Source organism: Narcine bancroftii, chromosome 11 (genome assembly GCF_036971445.1).
Source record: "Narcine bancroftii isolate sNarBan1 chromosome 11, sNarBan1.hap1, whole genome shotgun sequence".
NCBI classification, from domain to species: domain Eukaryota; kingdom Metazoa; phylum Chordata; class Chondrichthyes; order Torpediniformes; family Narcinidae; genus Narcine; species Narcine bancroftii.
Window position 1 is genome coordinate 11,379,586 of NC_091479.1, and position 12,640 is coordinate 11,392,225.

At 43.0% G+C, this 12,640-nt stretch overlaps 1 protein-coding gene across 2 annotated transcripts in view; it reads left to right on the plus strand.

The window, feature by feature from the left end:
- The first annotated feature begins 206 nt into the window (after positions 1–206).
- Positions 207–12,640, plus strand: part of LOC138745519 (collagen and calcium-binding EGF domain-containing protein 1-like) — a 113,019-nt gene continuing 100,585 nt past the window's right edge. For both annotated transcript variants that reach the window (XM_069902614.1, XM_069902615.1), the window contains exon 1: positions 207–229. The gene's annotated coding sequence lies outside the window, so the exon portion shown is untranslated. The remainder of the gene's footprint in view (positions 230–12,640) is intronic.

The following is a 12,640-nucleotide window of genomic DNA, read 5'->3' on the forward strand; positions in this document are numbered from 1 at the left end:
ACGTTGGTGCTTGTTTTCTGTGACATGCGATACTGTTCAACATTCCAAAATTGATTTAGTGCCCTTAATTCACTTATTCAATGTACTCCGCAGAATACAACGCCTGCCATTTCTTTTCCGTATACTCTGGAGACAATGAACTAGTTTGTGCAAGTCCTGTTATACATGTTGGTGATGCGGAGAGATTGTTCTGAGTCCCACTGGAATAATCAGATGAAACTTGATACAGGTGATAAGTAGCAAAACAATTTTACTTAAGAAGTTAATAACTGCTTGTGCTTGAACAAATTTGCTTTGCTAAAATTAGCTTTAAACTGATATAATCCTGGCAATTATGTTCCTGACTGGTAACGTGGAACGTGTAATGTGCACATTTCCATAGTCTAGTCCAGCCATTCTCAACCTTTTTTTGGCTATGACCCTCCCCCCTTAGGACTCTACGTTTATGGGCCCCCTTCCCTGTGAAGCAGTCAAGTTCAGTTGGTTTCCTCCATAATTCTCTTCTGCCGACTACATAAAAAAACATCTGCACCCTCTCCATAACTAACCTCCTGAAATGAGGTGATCAGAACTAATGAGATTCAAGCTTTGTTTTGCTGTGATTGTTTGACGTTACACTTGGGTTTGGTTTGCTGAATGGTTTGCTCAGCTCCATGAGATTGCAGTTTGAAGGTGGCCACGTATATCTGGGCCGACAATGGTTGAGAGGCTACTGATTAGTCACCAACGGTAGCTTCTGTTTAAGAAGGCGTTAAAAATCCCTGGCCACGACTTCAATGTGTATTACTAATTACCTTATTACTTTGGGTAACTTTGAACCCTCAATCCACATTATTAAAATAGGTGATCATGTTGCTTTGTGAAAACTGACTGATCAATTTGTGAACCCTCCTTTCAGGCAATCCCTTGAGTTTGACGATGAGTCTCTAACTCAGGTTTGGAGGGGTTCTAAAGTGGCCGATGACCTCAGTGTGGGAACGACAGACCTCCTTCACAGACGGGGCAGCAAGTGGCTGAGGACGCAGGCAGTTGGGTAGTTTGTGAGGTGGTTGGCCTCCTGCCACTGATGCAGGAAGGAGGTGCAAGTATCACAGGACTTGTACCTCCAGGTTCAGGAATAATTATTACCCTTCAACTACAGTATTACTCTCTTGAACAACAGACTCATTCAGAGACTTTGTTCATTATTTATTACTGTAAATATTATACTTACTGTACACCTGAACTTTCACAGTTAATTTGTCTATAGTCCCTGAGGAGTATAGTCTACCATTCTTGGAATAGAAATGAGAAAGCCCAGCTTGCAAATAAAATAAATTTTGTACAGCGCCCCTCATAGATACCCACAGCACCTGGTGCTCCCAGGCGGTCTCCCCTCCAAGCTAAGCAGGCTCAAGCCTGGTCCGTAATTGGAGGGGAGACCGCCTGGGTTTCTGGGAGGGACACTGGACAAAGTGGCGACTCTCTGTCTGCCTTACGGCAAACAAAAGTTGAAGAATTTCATGTTGCTGCTTCTATTACATGACAATAATGGAACCTTTACCTTTGACAATAAATTTGAACTTTGAGGATTTAGACTCAGTAAAATCCCTGGTATCTGCCACCTATGGGGAATGATAGGTGCTGGATAAGTGAATTTTCTGATGCTTGAGATTGTGTGTTGCATGGATTGGCGAGGCGAGCCAATTTTAAACTTCCATGTTTTTCACCAATTTATTTTCCATTTTTTTGCTGGTTGCTTGAATTCCAGATAACAAGGGTTTTACTGTAGTTCAAGTAACATTGGTGGGTGATTTGGAGGGGTCCCTGCAGCTGATATCATCGGACAATGGAGATTTTACTTCCGAACACTTTTGGGTGTAGTCTATAGATTTGGGCTGGAGATCACGAAACTCACCTTAAAAAATTTCCTAGTACGCTCCATTTTTCAGACATAATTTTTGTGATTTCCTGTCATATTTTAAGTCTGCTTCAAACATACAAAACCATGAAGTCCAACATGTCATTGAAAATTAATTTTCTGCATTTGCACTTGGGACTCCTTCCCTGCTGACCTTGGTGCCGTCCGTGACGAAGACGGTGAAAGGTTGCACCAGGATATTCCGACCATGGAAAAGCCATATCAGGTCAACTGGAATCCATCAGTGCTGGCCGACTATTGTCGGTCACTGACATGAGAGGCATCAGATGCTGAGTACAAATGAAAATCAGCGACAAAACCTCTTTAAGGTCAGTTGAACTAATGCAATGTCTCAGCATTATGATGCGATTAAACATACTAAATTCGATAAAAGTTAATTTGATGTTTCTCCAACTTCCTATGTGACACAGTAAATCTGATATTGTGTTCAGCTTGAATAGGTCTAATATAATTCCCAATTTCTTCTCCGGAATCAAACGTTTGGGGGAAAAAATGTTGTCCAGTGTAGTGTTCCATTACACCTGAAGCCCTTGACCTGCTCGCCTGTAAACATGTCAAACATTAGGCCCTGGTGCAACACTGAAGGAGCGATGCACTGTCAGGTGCCAACTTCGGATTGGCGCATTTATCTAAGACCCCAAGTGCCCAATGGCATAAATGCAAAAGATTCTAACAGAAGCGATTTCTCGTGATATCTAACAGTATAAAACGGACCATCATTGCTTCATGCACAATTTTCTGAGCCTAGCTAGGTGTCAAAAGTGAACCTTACTGATGTGATATAAAAATATTCAATCGTTCCTGAAGTAATCTTGCACAATAATCAAACTGAAGGAAAATCATTTAATCCATGATAATCAGTCGCAGATCAGAACCTAATTCTGTGCTGCCTTGAATCATCTGACCGGATTAACTTGTCATGTAATTGTATTTCTCTATTGGTGTTAAATACATAACTCAAAAATGTTTTTTTGAAAGCAAACAGTAATCAAAATAGAACCGGGTACACCAATAATGTGAATATATAAATGAGGAATGTGAATATAAATAATCTTCCTTTATTTTTAATATTCAGTTCTCCAGAAAGTTTGGCTATACTACAACAATAACCACATTTCTAAAAATACTTCAACTCCAGAGCAGTCATGATCATCTCAGGGCACCATATAAAGCAAGTCTTTCTTTATTTTACTTGTCTTTCGGGGCTGGGGTGACATTAGCTATTAAATTACTGGACAGGCCCAATCTCTCTCAGTTAACTACAGTGCCCGACGAACCATTTGTAGGTTGGTAATCAGTAGAACAAGAAACAACACTGGGGCCTCAAGTGGTGATCACCACTGATGACTTAAATGAAGGGACTTAAATGCGCTGTTTTGCATTTGCTGTTTAATCAAAATTAGAATTTATGGCATGAAATTCATTGCTCAAATATTGCTATAATTACAATTTTTTTTAAAAATTAGTCCAAAAAGAAGTGTCTGCGGTTCACTGTTCATTCAAGATTCTGATGACGGGGTAGGGGGGGAAGAAGCTGTCTTTGTACCACTGGGTGTTCAGGCACCTCTATCTCCTTCCCGACGGTAGCAGTGTGAAGAGGCCGTGGCCTGGGTGGTGGGGGGTCCTTGACGATGGGTGGGCTAGGCAAGTTGTGAAGTGGGTGCAAGGAGTCAGCGAAGGGAGAATGAGTAAACAAGAAGGCGGAAGACGGAGCATATTGTGTGAGAAAGCACCTGACAAAAACACGAGAGCTGGAGTCACTGATGGAGCTTGAAGCTCTAGTCAGTAAAATATGTATGAAAGTCGGTAATATATTCTACGGGCGCTGCGAGACCGGCCGAGTTCCTCCAGCATCTGTGTTTTTACTACGACCACAGTGTCTGCAGACTTGCGTGTTTCAGTGGTGAATTTAGCTCAGGTCTGGTGGGTAAGATAACTCCCAAGGCACAATGATGTGATTTGAAGGATGTTCCTCGATCACCATCACCAATCATATAACACACATGAATGATTATTAATCCACTGCCATGTGGTAATGGCCACTGCATGCAGAGATTCTCATTAATGCAATCTTTGGACACACTTCTGGGAAATCTGAAAAGGTTGAATGTAGTATATCTTTCTCCAAGTAATCAGGGAACTTTTACAGTCGCAACAATATAAATATCTTATGAATAAAACTTTCTAACTCAGTTCTTTGATCAATCTTCCTGCAGAGTCAGTTTGCTCGGCAGAATCATATATGTTTTTTTACATACAACAGATGTTTTTTTCCCCCCCCCCCCCCCATCGGAAATGATCACACCTACCTTCCGGAGTGGCCGTTCACCCTCGAACGACCAGAACGCCAAAAATTCAGATCTCACCGCGCGTTTACACTACTCGTCATCAAACATCCCATTCACACCCCCGTTGCTGCCGAACGCCTGCAGTTGCGTTTAGACTGCAAGTGTTCTATTAAAATCTCTAGAGGTCCAGGAGGTAAAATATCGTTTTATTTTCCCTCCAGGACCTTTTTCACTGACTGCGTTCTGGAATTTTGGGAACAATTTTCTAGAACGCAGCAGATGTGTAATAGACATAATAGAGATCACAAAAAAAGTTATCAGTCATCCTTTTCCACACCCTCCTCACACTATGTTATGACAATCCTGCAAATTATTCTCGCTTAAATGCTTATCTAATTACTGGGTGAAATGCAAATGATTCAGGCAATGACCTTGCTTAGGAGGCCAGAATTGTTAGGGATGTCTTCTCACAGGGATTTACAAAGTCAAATTTTGTCGACCATTTTTTCAATGCTAGATTTCTGGGGTGGACTGTTACATGGATACTACTTTTGAGGGGCTGAAATTTCACACGAGAATTCAAAGTAGCAGAAGTCCAAATGATTTCCAAACAAACAAAAGAACAAAAACACAATGAATGAAAATAATAATGCAGGACGTGTGCAGCAAAACGCATGTCCCAACATGGGGGAGATTGGGACCCCAGTAACCATCTGCGTGTCGGAGGCGTCGGGAGTTCTGATTGTTGGGTGGCTGGGGCTGCAGAGAGAATCCATGTTGGAAGCGTCGGGAGCTCTGATGGCCAGACGGCTGGGCCCCAGGCGTGAGTTTGCAGCCAAGGCGTCGGGAGCTTCAGTGGGCAGGCAGATGGGGCTGAGGTGAGAGTTCACGACCAAGGCATTTGGGTTGCGGGGGCCGAAGCAGGAGAGACTAGGGTCAACTCTTATGGAAAATACCAGATTTTGTTGGGCCACTTTTACATGAGATCGACTTTTATACGAGAATATTCGGTATTCCTTCTCAAATCAACTTACCCCAATTTATTCACCTCCCAGTGACACTGAGGATTTATCCAATGTATGTAATAGACATCTTTGGGTTGTGGTTGGATACAGCAACCCACATAGACACATGCAAACTCCACACAGGCAGCACTGGAGGTCAGAATCAAAGCGGGTTGTGGGCCTGCAAGCCCCCTTCCTAGGGGCCATTCAGCAGCCCCTCTAGGATCGTCACATCCATCGCAAAGAGGGAGACAGAGATGAGTGATTTGGGAACTGGGATCTGAGGCACACGTTGCCCAGAGCCTGCAGTTACCTTGACACGGGGAAGCTGAACAGGGAATAGGAAAGTATCCTTTATTGTTGACTCAAACATTTGAGGAAAAGGCATGGAAACAGTCATTTGTGGACAGGAATTATGCAGAGTGTTTAATATTTCACAGATGTTCAAAATATTGAAATAATCTGCATCTAATAAAGCAAACTTTCAATGGAACTGTGCTTAGAATAACAATGTGAAATGACCTTTACTCAACTGTAGCAGGACATCCGACCATCTGACTTAGCATTGCTTACAGTTGTCTATCAATAGAAAAACGATGGCTTTGTAAACATTGAAATTTTAAAAATATTTTATTTTGATGTCATGTGACTTTCCCAATGACAGTGGTGTCAATTAGACAAGAGCAGGAAATGACGCTCATTGACATTTTCACGAACAGATTCACAAAGAACATTCTGGCCCAAAAGCACGTGATGGCCAATTACACCCAAAATTGATCTACCCACCACCCCCCCCCACCCCAGTACATTTTTGAACATAGTACAAAGCGATGAGGCTGGACCATCCAATGCCTTCCCTCTCCTGGAGTCTTGATCAAGTCAAGTTTATTGTCATTTGATTGCACAAGTACAACCTGACCTCCAGTCCTCGGTGCAAAACATGGAGACACACAGCCAGATATGAGTCAAGTCATCAAGTACTGGATCATCTTTGGTCTTCTTCTTGGCTCTCTCTGGATTGTTCCTAGAGTCTCCTGATTAGGTACTGTCAGGGCTTGCCAGACCCAGAACATAGAACATTTCAACACAGTACAGGCCCTTTGACTCTCAATGTAGTGCCGGCCTACCTCATAATCTTCTATTTTCCTTCCATCCCTATGCTTGTCTAAGAATCTCTTAACTGCCCCTATTGTACCAGCCTCCACCACTATCCCCGGCAAGGCATTCCAGGCACCCACAACACTCTGGGTAAAAAAAAAACTTACCCCTGATGTCTCCCCTAAACTTACCTCCCTTCACTTTCTACACATGTCCTCTGGAGCTTCTTATTCCTGCCCTGCCCACCTCATCTACGCCTCTCATAAAATCAAATCACAGAGAGGCCATTCAGCCCATCATATGCATGCTGCTTATCAAGCATCTGTTACACAGATCCTTCTTTTATCAGCATTTGGCCGTCTATGCATCATGCTTTAACAGCAGACGGGAACGAAGCAATCAGGTGTCTCTATTGCAGTAATGGGCTTCATAGTGATATAACAGGTGGAGCCACATCCGAGTCGTGGGTTCGATCCTGACCTCAGCTGTGCCCATGTGGAGTTTTAGGTTTCCGCACTCCGTGTGTCCATGAGTGGTAGAATCTGGGAGTTATGGGGACACTAATACCCCCAAGTATAAACCCTCCAAAAGGTAATGGACACAGCCCAGGACATCATAGATAAAGCCCTCCCCACCATCGAGAACATCTACAGGGAACGCTGCCGTCGGAGAGCAGCAGCCATCGTCAAGGATCCACCCCACCCAGCACACACTCTGTTCTCGCTGCTACCATCAGGAAAGGAAAGACTGACATCACCAGGTTCAGCTCCCCCTCCACCATCAAACCCCTCAACAACAAACTCAATCAGGGACTCATTTAAGGACTCGTACTTGTGCACTTTATTGATTTCTCTCTCAGTTTTGCTAGTTTACATCTCTTTATTTCTTTACGTGTGTACGTTGCATATATTTTTTTCTGTATTACGATAAGTAGAAATTATCTCACGCCTGCAGGAAAAAGAATCTCAGGGTTGTATGTGATGACATGTATGTATTCTGACAATAAATCTGAAATCTGAATCCGAATCTGCCGCGAGGAGAATAAAAAATGAGATTAGTGTAAGATTAGAGTAAATGGGTGGATGGTGGTTGGCAGGGACTTAATGGGCTGAAGGGTCTGTTTCTGTGCTGTATCTCTTTGATATTAAGTCACTGCAATTTTGCCTTCCACAATTTTTTTAAGTTTATCGCACAATTAAGGTAGTTCTTTACCAGTGGACATCAGGAAGATCTCTACTGCTCATCAAAAATTGCTATAGATTATGGCAGCACGGTTGTCGCAATGCTTTTATAGCGTCAGCGATCTGGACCGGGGTTCGAATCCCACGCTGTCCGTAAGGAGTTTGTACGTTCTTTCCCATGACAGCGTGGGTTTTCCCCCAGGGGCTCCGGTTTCCTCCCACTGTTCAAAAACAGGTGTGTTGGTTAATTGAGTATAAATTGGACGGTGCGGACTCGTGGGCCAAAGTGGCCTGTTAATGTTAAATTAAAAAAATTAAATTACAGTTCTGTACAATTTTTTTTAAATCAAAAGAAGAGGAAAATAAAAGTGTTGTAGAGTCTGTGGTTCATTGTCCACCCAGAAATCAGATGGTGGAGGGGAAGAAGCTGGTTCTGTACCGTTGGGTGCTCGTCTTTTGGCTCCTGGACTACCTTCCTGATGGTTGCACTCTGAAGAGGGCATGGCCTGGGTGGTGAGGAACCTTGAGGATAGAGGGTGCTTTCTTGAGACACCGCCTCTTTTAGATGTCCTCGATGGAGTGAAGATCGATGCCCATGATGGCACTGGCCGAGTTCACAACCCTCTATAGTCTTTTCCCGTCCTGAGTATTGGCACCTCCGTACCAAACAGTGATGCGACCAGTCAGAATGCTCTCCACGGTACACCTGTAGAAATTTTCAGGAGTTTTTGGCGACATACCAAATCTCCTCAAACGCCTCACGAAGTATAGCCACTTGCAAAACGTTAAAGATTAATCAAAGTTACCAATCTTTGGGATTCTGAAGAAACGTGATCACGAGTTCAGTCCTTTGGTCAGTTCATTTTGCAAATGGACTGTGAGAGAAAAGGTTGATCGTTAAGAATATTAACTCATTGATTCCATTTTCCAATTGGTGGAGAAAGCATGACATCATGAGTGTTGGCATGTTAACTAACCAATGGTAGGAGTTTTAAGTAATGCAATAGAAAAATCTGTTGCCATATTCAAGAATACTTGTCGCCAGTGCTGACACATGTGTTCAATGTGTGGTGTTCCTCAAACTTGGCATCCCCTCTAACACAAAGGATGTTTTGATGACACGTCATCTCATGCACTGCCAGAAGTTTGTGGTCCTTTTGCACAATTCTGAGTGAGTGGTGCTATATGTCTGAAGAAATGTTTGAGTAAAGCAGCCACAATATTTCTCGTTAAGTTTAAGTCTTGAAGTGTGGAGTCCAGTGTTTCAACAACATGCCAACAGTGGCAGGCAGGTGTTGAATAATATTCCCCACAAATTGGTCCCCCCCCCCATCGCACAAGATCACAAGATGTAAGAGAGGAAGTAGACCAATCCACCCTTCGAGTCTTCTCCGTCATTCTAATACAGTTGTGGGGTCCGGCCTGGAAGAAAACTGAATTTTTAATCTATCATTTCACATTCAGTGCTTATTGAGTCTTAATGTCTTTTGTCAGTTAGACAATGGAAGGGTAGAGGGGGAAACTACTGTTGGACTGCGGTATGGGCATCAGTTGGCCTTAATCAGGCCTCGGGTTGAGGGCGCAAAAGTCCTGGAGGAACTCAGTAGGTCACACAGGAAGTAAAAGGCAGGCAGCTTTTCTGGCCTGGGCCCTTCATCAGGAATTATCGGATCCCTGATGGATGGGATTGCTCTGCAGGGAGCGAGCAGGGCACCAAGAGGCTGAAAATCCTCCTGCGTTGTAATAACTAAACCAACCAACGTCATTGTACGTCTGAGCGCCAGTTAAAGCAGAGACCGTAGAAGAGTACAGCATGGAGCAGGCCCACGCGTCTGTGCCAAACATGATGCCAAATCAAATCAAAATTCTGCTGCTTGTAATTAACATAAAAATACAAAGCTGGAGACGGTGTATTTTACAGAGTAAAGATAAAGATACAGAACTACAACCATTCCCCAAGTTCCGTTCTGACCGATTTAAAACAGAAATGCGGAGGAATTCCTTCAACCAGAGAGTGGCGAACCTCTGGAATTTGCTACCACAGGTGGCTGTGGGGATCAGGTCATTGGGTCTATTCAAGGTGGAGATTGATAGGTATCTGAATAGTCAAGGGCAATGGGGCCTTAGTGGGAGAATGGATCAGCTGATGATGGATGGCGGAGAAGATTCGATGGGCTGAGTGGCCTTCTCCTGCTCCTATTATCTTATTGCCTTATGGTTGGAAACACAGCCCAATTAAAGTTTCACCCTGTCTATCAGAATTAATCGGTAATCTGGCGTGTCATTTCCACTTAATTAGCATCCGTGTTAACATAACGTTGATAATTTTAACAGGAACAGAACATGAATTATGGATTTAGCAATGAAATGAACTTATTCCAGAAATTGGAATTGCTTCCTATACTATTAGTGAGCATAGCAGATTATTTTGTTCAACTTCCTGTGAGACCAAGTCATGCTCTACGATTCTGAAAAAGGTAACAATGTACAAGCTGACCTCAGTGTTGTAGATAGTTGGCTACAGATTTCCTTGTTGAATTAATTTTTAGATCTATTTCAACACACACCAGTACTTGCCATGATATGCTTTACAGAACATGATGCTGGTTATACAAAAATGTTGGAGAAAAGTAACAAGTCACACTTTAATTGGCAATGATGATGATGAATATTTTGGGCCTGAGGCCTTTGTCAAGGTCTGAGCGAAATGTAGGCAGGTGCCTGAATAAAATGGTGGGTGGGGGGGGGGGGTGGCTGAGGAGCACAGGCCCACAGGCAGGATGTCATAGGTGAATATGGGAGGTAGGACATAAGAGGAAAAAGGTGAGAAGTGATCAGGGAAGGGTAGCTTGCCGAATGGGGACGGAAGGGGGCAGAGAGCTGGAAGAAAGAGAGAGAGATTGGTGTAACAGAAACCGGAGAAGTGGAGGTTAATGTTGGAAAGTGCCCGGATAGAATATTAGATGTTGCTTGCTCCAATTTACAGTGGGCTTTGCCCACAGTATTAGCATTCTGCTTTTAAGCTCATGCCATTGAACTTGTGGAATGAATTTTCTGCCTTGATACACCTGATATTTCCCCTTCCTTCTTTAGTCTTGATAAAGCCTCCCGATCCGAAACATTGACTGACCATTTCTTTCCATGGATGCTGGCTGAGCCACAGGGAGTTCCTTCAGCAGCTCATTGATTGCTTTAATGAAAGAGCGTCTAAGTCATATCTTAGGATAAAACCTTTCTCCCTTGTTTTATGACTATATGTGGACATTACAAGCTGTTAAAATGGCATCCTTTAGAAGTTCTGCATGCGATTATGCCAAAAGAATTGTTGAACTTTGAAAATTGGGGAGGCTTGAAACTGAAATTCAACATTCATTAATCTCTAAATCTAAGATATACCCGCAATTCAAGATGTAAAGTTAAGCCAAAGTCTCAGACTTCATTATCAAAATACAGGTCGACCCCAACTTACGATAAATTTCCGTTTCGGGACTCGCATTGTAAGTTGAAATGAGCATAGGTTGAAATTATTGTAATTGAACACTACCTTACTCAACCATTTTTTAAATTAAAGTTTAATATAATACTGAAAACCTTTATTACACAATTTGACACGATGCAAATTTACACGACACTATTTTGAAGCGACGCAAATCTGACACGACATGAATTTTACATGATGGCTAGTTTGCTGTACAGTTCTACACAGTGCACTCGTGACTGCTAGCGTATGCTGAACTAACTCTCGCACCATGCTGGACTTGCCCAACATCGCAAAAGAGTAGCATTTTTGCATCACTGCCCTCCGTTCAGCAAGTGCGGGGAAACATGAAACTGAAAGAACCGGATTGTGACTATTGTAACTTGGAAATATTGTAAGTCGGGACCATGTCTATCTGTGACTTGATTGTTTGCAACTAATCATGGGACAAGATTGGCCATTTCAATAATGTTCTGCGGGTGAATACAAAGGTGTGTGGTGGGGCACAATTAATACCATAAACATTGATCTTTCCATGTCATCATGTACCCACAATGCTCTGATCCATTTGTGTTCCGATAACTACCCAAGCAGTGTCTTCTTGGAAAAAGAGAAGACTTGAACTTTTGGCTCAATTGGTGAATGACATCCGCTAGACACAGACTGGTGTTAATGACTCATTGATGGAATTTGATGTAAATATGATATTGTGGTGGCCCCTCGCAGCCCCCTTGGGGTGGCTCACAAAAGGAAGGACAGACGTGATGATCCGGCAGGCTGCACGAGGCCAACTAAAGGAGCCCAACTGGCCTATCAAGGAAAGCGGATCGCAAATGCACCCATCAGCACTGAGGGGGCTTTGACCACACCCCTCAGCTTGAGAATACCACCAGGGCTGTGAGCCTAATAAAGCTCAGTGTTAACTACACTCAACTGGGGCTTGTATTGTTCTTTCTGGGAACAGCGTGCTCTTTCTGAGCTAACCGGCTATAACCTCTCCCGTGCTCTACATTCCGCAGAGTTATAGCTTGTAGCAGCCATCTACACTATCAAGAGGGCAAATACTTTTTTTGTAAAGATTAGAATGACATTACAAATTAGAACACTAATATTTTGTTGGGGTGTTACCAAATCTCCATTTCACTGACTGGAAAAGTCCGAATTAAATCACTCTGAGTAAGCTCCCAAAATCCTGGAGCCTAGCTTTCAATTTGCATTGAGCAACAATTTGTAACCTCATCAGTGTCTTTTACCAGATTTGTAGCTCTGTTTCCTTTAAACTTGGCGTCTAATTCTCTTTGTCATCAATTGCAAAGACTTTGTGATTCATTGCCACATCCTTCTATGTATTTATCCAAATGGTTTTAACAAATGTGGGAGCGTGGTTGGAAAATTGTGGATTCATAACCAGAGGAAATTAAACCCCCAAAATGGAAAACCATGGTAATGTGGCCCCACGATAGGGCATTAAGAGACCTCCTTTAGGAGGCAAGGTGGGTGGGGGGGGGGGGGAAGGGCTGTTATCTAAAACCATGGAATCGAAGTATGAGGCAGTTGTTATTTCATCCACTAAGGACGTGAGGACAGAAGACTACTCAGGGAAAACTTACTGTGAAACTTAACTTGGAGAGTATAAAAATTGCTGGAGGAAGTCAGCTGGTCTCACAGCA